Consider the following 7,701-nt stretch of genomic DNA (forward strand, 5'->3'; position numbering starts at 1 on the left):
GAGAACCAAAACGCCGTAAGTTAGGGCACAATTCTTCGATGTTCCAAAACGCGAAATATTGCCTTATTTTGAAATTTTTGTTTTTGAATAGTAGCGAATACGACATTTAAACGACGTATGTTATTTGTTTAGGTTAAAATAAAACGATTTATTGGATAAATGCAACGAGGCTTGATTCACAAGGTGATGATATGAAAATATAGTAATGAATATGAGACAAATATAAATGGACACAACATTATACAAATGAATAACAACAATGTAAAATTTCGAAATAAACGAATCAAAATTCACACAATGGTAATAATCACACAAGGTACATTATTTAAATGTTAACCTCAACAATTAAAGACAAATGAATTTAATAATAATTTAAAAGTTATAAAGCAAATAAAATGAATAAGATGTAAAACCATTTTAAAATGACAATAAATGGGATTAAAATAATGTGAAAAAAGAGATTTAAAATCGAAAATATACAAACCAATTTAAAATAGATGATATATATATAATATTAAAATAAGTATATATATATAATAAATACTATGTCAAAAAAAAAACTAAAATGAACAATAATAAAACAATTTTAAACAAATAAGAGAGTTTAAAATAAGTTGTATAAGACAATTTTAAATAAATATACGTAAAGACAAGTTTAGAATAATATATAAAGAAATTTAAAATAAATATTAAGAGGCTCAAAGTAATAATATGTAAAAGAAATTTAAAATAAATAATATATAAAATTTAAAGTAAATAACATATAAAACAGTTTAAATTAAATATTACACATGAAAATTTAGAATAGGACATATATAAAATAATCTAAAGTAAAGAATATCTTAAAATAAATAATATATGGGAAATTAAAAAAGATGAATTTTAAACGATTAGAATAGTGTAACTAAATAAAGTATGAAAAGAAACTCAAAATGGAAAATACATATATAATAGTTTAAAACAAATAACGTATAAAATATTTCAAAATAAGTAATATGTATAGGGTTAAAACAAATAATATATGTAAAAATATTTAAAACCAATAACAATTTACAATACATAAGACATAAAAGGATTACAATAATTAATAATAATGTAACGCCCCAATTTTCGGGAAGTCTGTGAATGTTGGCATAGGTTTAATTATGTTAGTGGGCCTCTAGAAAGCCCAAACTTAAGATAGAACCCGACAATTTTAGTTAATTTTTGTTCCATAAGAAAAAGGGGGTGAAATTATAAAATAGGTCCTATGTGAAAATGTTTGAAAATGCTATAGGCTAAATTGAAGTGGCCAAATAAATAGGAGTGCAAAATAGGAGGATTTGCATGACAAACCTCCCATTTTACTTGAAGTGGCCAGCCATCATGTTGTTGTAGACAAAATGTACACTTGATATCCATAATTTATGGTACAAATTGATACAAATTGATAATAGGTTAGGTAAATGTTCCATGATAATGGGTTAAGTAAATGTTTCATGATAATAGGTTAGGTAAATGTTCCATGATAATGGGTTAGGTAAATGTTTCATGATAATGGGTTAGGTAAATGTTTCATGATAAGAATATCATGTCTTTTGTATTAAAGAATTAAATGGATGAAATATGAAGTTTTATTAAAAGAAAAAGGGGTGAAAAGAACAAAGTTTTGTCTATCTTTGTTCATCATAGCTGAAAGTTAGAGAAGAGAAAGGAGAGGAGAAAGCTCTTGAGTATTCGGTCATTAGGAGGGGGAAAATTGAAGGTAAGTTCTTGGTACCTTGCTTCTATTTTGAGGTTCATGAGTTCTTCTTGATTCTACCTTAACTCTTGAAGTATATTTTGATTTTTAGTTGTGTTGTGAGCATTTGGTCATGAATTAAAATGAAGGAAATGGTTGTTGTTTCATGTTCTTTTGATGAAAAATGGAAGATATGTGAAGTTGAGCCAAACAAATGAGCATGCATGTGCCATAGATGCTAAAGGGAAAAATCGGCTAACATGTTGTGCTTTGAAATGATGAAATGGAGATTATTCTTAAGTAAAATCATAGATATGTGATGATTGATTGGTGATATACATGTTTAAATAACATGCATGCAAGATAGGTGTATGAAAGAGTGATTTGGTAATAAATCTGCTTGGGACAGCAGCAGTAACGTGACTTTGGAAAATCACCATAAATTGTGGGAGATGAATTAGAAGCTGGATAAATTATGTAATTAAAGCTTATTGAGTCTAGTTTCTAATGAAATAAACGAGAACATATTTTGAATTCTGTACAATGAGAAATTTGATTCGTAATGAAGGGTGGTCAGATTAGTCAAACAGTAAAACATGGGAAACTTTGAGAAAATTCTGGTATTGATTGGCTAAACCAAAAATTCTGAAAATTTTATGGATAGAAGATATATGAGTCTATTTTCAGGGAAAATTAACAGAACTTGATTTGGAGTTTCGTAGCTCCAGTTATAAATGATTTAGTGACTGTTGCTCAGGAAGACAGCTTGCAGTAAAATTATGATTATGTGGTAAACATTGACAAAAATTTGTTAATGAGTTGCTTATTGTTTTCTTATAAGCTTACTATGATCTGTAGGTGTGGTTAGCTGAATATTGTAAGGGGTTAATACGTAGTTTGTATTTGAATAGTTAGATTAACGTGTTAGTAATCCAATTGTAGGCGGTTCGTGTGTGGATCTCGTCAGCATATCGTCGCAAACAGGTGTGTAACTAACACCCTCTTTCTTAGTCTAGATCGGCAAAAGTCGAAAAGCCGAAATGCCGAAAACCGGTATTTTGTAGATTTGCGGGTGTGCGAATGCTCGTGAGGTAAATCGATTAATGTTTTTGGTAAGCTGCAAAATTTGGATTGCAAAGTGCATGATTTCTGTGCCCTCGATATTTTTGGGCTTAATGGGCCAACGGGCCCAATTCGGTAAGAACCCTCGGTACGTGATTTTGTTAGTACGTGAAAAGTAGGAATATGCATGAAAAACCCTAAAAGCAGCTAAATTACTATAATACCCCTATGTATGGAAAATTACTGTTATACCCCTAGGTGCAAAATTACCGAAATACCCCTAGGGTTAAATTGACCTAAATGCATGTTTGATCGTTGTTATTTATCGCATGCCATGTTGTTATTATCGATGCATGGGATTGGGATATTGACGGAGGAAGTACTGAAAGTGGCTTGTCCACGATCTTGGAGGCTTTGCCTCAATTTATCGTTAATCGAGCAAAGAAGGCCATGAATCGTGGAGTGTTAATGGGTGGGTTGAGCTATTCCCCACATGGAGTGTATGGCTGGTACGGGTGGAGTGTAGTGGTTGGTGGGTTGATTAGTCTCCCAAATGGGCTTGCATATGTTTCTTGATGTTGCATGTATTTTGAAATGGGCCTATGGGCCATACCGTTATCTGAATAAGGGCTAAGGCCCGCTTTATTGTAATCTGAAAAGGGCTCGCCCAAGACCACTGTTACCCAAATGGGCTTGCATATGTTATTGATGTTGCATGTATTTTGAAATGGGCCTATGGGCCATCTTGTTATGTGAATAAGGGCTAAGGCCCGCTTTATTGTAATCAAAAGGGCTCGCCCAGACCACTGTTACTTGAATGGGCTTAGGCCCAATGGGCTTGAGTGACTTGGACTTTGAATGGGTATTCCTTACACACCGAGTTTCCCCAAACTCACCCCTTTTATTTTCATCCACGCAGAAATCCCCAACCATAGTGGGCTTGGAGTCGTGAGGGAATTCGGAGTGGCCACCCGCTCGAAAGTTTGATTTTCTTCCGTGAACTAGACATCCTTTTAATTACGTTTGAGGTTTTGGGCTTTTAAATGTAATAAGGCCGCTTATTTATTTTTGATGGTTTTATATGTTTTATTAAGATAGATAATATTTATTTTAACTGTTGAAATTGGATAGCTTTAGTAGCGTTTTCAAAAACAACAGTTGATTTCAAAATAACACGACAACAAGCAAAGCTTCCGCAATGAAAGTATTTTCCAAAATTAATTACTTTTCTTAAAAATGACTTAATCAAATCGGTTTCCTAGAAATATCCATGACGTTAAGGTGTGGCAATGGCGGTATGCATGTCTAGGATTGGATCCGAAGGGAGCTTGGTACTTAAGCAGTCCGATGGACTCACCACCTCTTTTCCGGTTTCCTACCCGGTGCATGACTTCCTTTCACTTTAACCCTTAATGAATTAATCTTTTGAACATCAAGTACGATTTTTCGGACTTAGAATGGAAATTTTTTTACGTTTTGATGTGGCATGCCGGATCCGGCCATAACTTCTGGGCCGGGTTTGGGGTGCTACAAATAAAATGGTCTAATATAAATAATATAAGATAAACAAACTTAAAATAACTAACAGTAAAATAGCTCCTAAAAATTGAAATAATAAATAAATGAACAAATTAAATAGATTAGGACTAAGTTAAAATTTAATTAAGATTTAAGGTGCAAATTGTAAATAAAAAAAAGAAAAGGGGGCACTAAGGATCAAGTGAAATACGATAAAGAACGAGGACTGATTGGGAAAATATTCCCACCCCTATGCGAGTGTTTCAAAGGACCAAAGTAACCCAAGCGAAATCGAGAGCTAAATTAAAAAACAAAAGAAAATGTAAACTGGGCCCGATCGAATGAAGTTGCAAAGGAGAAGGACCAATCTCGCAAATTCCCATTTAGGAGAATGCACACCCCCACTCCACCAAACGGCGCCCTTTCATCATCATCATTTAAACAACAAAAAACCTTTCTTTTCTAATTTCATTTCCATTTAATTTTAAAAAAAAAAGAAAACATTTGCTTTCTCTCCTTTCCTATTTCTCTCCGTCGATCATGTTCTCCACCGCTCTTGCAGTACCACCACCGTACCGGTGGTCGCATTAAGCACCGAGATGGGCTTCTTAGCCTAGTTTTGAGGCACATTCGAAGGCCATGCCTTCTCAACCCTAAAGAAATAGAAAGAAAGGTCCCCCCTCTCCCTAGTTCGACTTTGGAGAAGAGATCTTCAGCGATGAGTCCATGGGAAGATCAAGGTGAGGTTACCTTTATCTTTACCTTTTCGTTTATTTTCGTACATGAAAAAGAAAAAAGAACTAAAGCACGAAAAAAAAATGAAATCAAAACCAAGAACTAGATGAAAGAAACTATTGTAAAAACCAAAAATCACCTTAAAATCTCTTTTAGATTAATAGTTTCTGCCTTTTGTTTGTGGCTAAAAAAAATACAAAGATAAATTTCGGGTTTTTATAACCGATTCACATGACTTGTTTACTTCTATTTTTTTTGTCGTTTCTGCTTGTTCCTTTATTGTTGCGTGTAGGTTTTGGTTCTCTGCTGCTTCTTTTTTCTCTGCTTGCAGCGATGGAGCAGGAGCAGGTGGTGGTGCTGCCATGGCAGCTAATGGCAGAGGTTAAGGGCGGCACTAGGTTTTATTAATTGGTTATTTATTGTTTTATTCTTGTGCCCGGGTCAAAATTGGCCATTACAAGACCTTCGGGAATAAGTTGGTCTTTTGATTTTCAAAACTCACGTGTTTTAATTTTAAAAGGTTATTCGGTCATTTGGATCAAACAAGAAAAATCGAAACCCAGCACGTTAGGGCACGATCTCTCAAATTTCCAAATACAGAACATTGCTTTACTTTGAAAATTTTTAATTTCTTAAAATTTTTTATCAAACATAAGTTTAAAACGACATGGGTTATTTTGAAGCATAATACAAAGATAATCAATCATATTTAAACATAGTGCATATGGTAATAATAATACAATAATACAAAAATAATTATATGTGTAATGCCCCAATTTTCAGGAATTCTGTAAATGTTGGCAAAATTTCAAGCTTTAATTTTGTCATTTGTGAGTGAAATTATGAAATAGGACCTATGTGAAAATGTTTGAAAATGCTATAGGCTAAATTGAAGTGACCAAATAAATAGGAGTGCAAAATAGGAGGATTTGCATGACAAACCTCCCATTTTACATGAAGTGGCCAGCCATCATGTTGTTGTAGACAAAATGTACACTTGATATCCATAATTTATGGTACAAATTGATACAAATTGATAATAGGTTAGGTAAATGTTCCATGATAATGGGTTAGGTAAATGTTTCATGATAATGGGTTAGGTAAATGTTTCATGATAAGAATTTCATGTGTTTTGTATTAAAGAATTAAATGGATGAAATATGAAGTTTTATTAAAAGAAAAAGGGGTGAAAAGAACAAAGTTTTGTCCATCTTTGTTCATCATAGCTGAAAGTTAGAGAAGAGAAAGGAGAGGAGAAAGCTCTTGAGTGTTCGGTCACTTGGGGAAGAAAATTGAAGGTAAGTTCATGGTAGTTGGCTTCTATCTTGATGTTCATGAGTTCTTCTTGATTCTACCTTAACTCTTGAAGCATATTTTGGTTTTAGTTGTGTTGTGAGCATTTAGTCATGAATTAAAATGAAGGAAATGGTTATTGTTTCATGTTCTTTTGATGAAAAAAATGGAAGATAGGTGAAGTTGAGCCAAACAAATGAGCATGCATGTGCCTTAGATGTTAAAGGGAAAAAAATCAGCTAACATGTTGTGCTTTAAAATGATGAAATGGAGATTATTCTTAAGTAAAATCATAGATATGTGATGATTGATTGGTGATATACATGTTTAAATAACATGCATGCAAGGTATGTGTGAAAGAGTGATTTGGTAATAAATCTGCTTGGGACAGCAGCAGTAACGTGACTTTGGAAAATCACCATAAATTGTGGGAGATGAATTAGAAGCTGAATAAATTATGTAATTAAATCTTATTGAGTCTAGTTTCTAATGAAATAAACAAGAACATATTTTGAATTCTGTACAATGAGAAATTTGATTCGTAATGAAGAGTGGTCAGATTAGTCAAACAGTGAAACATGGGAAACTTTGAGAAAAATATGGTATTGATTGGCTAAACCAAAAATTCTTAAAATTTTATGGATATAAGATATATGAGTCTATTTTCAGGGAAAATTAACGGAACTTGATTTGGAGTTTCGTAGCTCTAGTTATAAATAATTTAGTGACTGTTGCTCAGGAAGACAGCTTGCAGTGAAATTATGATTATGTGGTAAACATTGACAAAAATTTGTTAATGAGTTGCTTATTGATTTCTTATAAGCTTACTATGATCTGTAGGTGTGGTTGGCCGAATATTGTGAGGGATTAATACGTAGTTTGTATTTGAATAGTTAGATTAACGTGTTAGTAATCCAATTGTAGGCGGTTCGTGTGTGGATCTCGTCAGCATATCGTCGCAAACAGGTGTGTAACTAATACCCTCTTTCTTAGTCTAGATCAGCAAAAGTCGAAAAGCCGAAATGCCGAAAACCGGTATTTTGTAGATTTTCGAGTGTGCGAATGCTCGTGAGGTAAATCGATTAATGTTTTTGGTAAGCTGCAATGTTTGGACCGCAAAGTGCATGATTTACGTGCCCTCGATATTTTTGGGCTTAATGGGCCAAAATTGGAATGATGGGCCAATCAGCCCAATTCAGTAAGAACCCTCAGTAGTGATTCGTTAGTACGTGAAAGATAGGAATATGCATGAAAAACCCTAAAATAGATAAATTACTGAAATACCTTTAAAAGTGGAAAATTTATAGTTTTACCCTAGGAGATAAATTACCAAATACCCCTAGGGTTAAATTGACCTAAATGCATGTTTGACT

This window comes from Gossypium arboreum, chromosome 6 (assembly GCF_025698485.1).
Source record: "Gossypium arboreum isolate Shixiya-1 chromosome 6, ASM2569848v2, whole genome shotgun sequence".
Lineage (NCBI taxonomy): Eukaryota > Viridiplantae > Streptophyta > Magnoliopsida > Malvales > Malvaceae > Gossypium > Gossypium arboreum.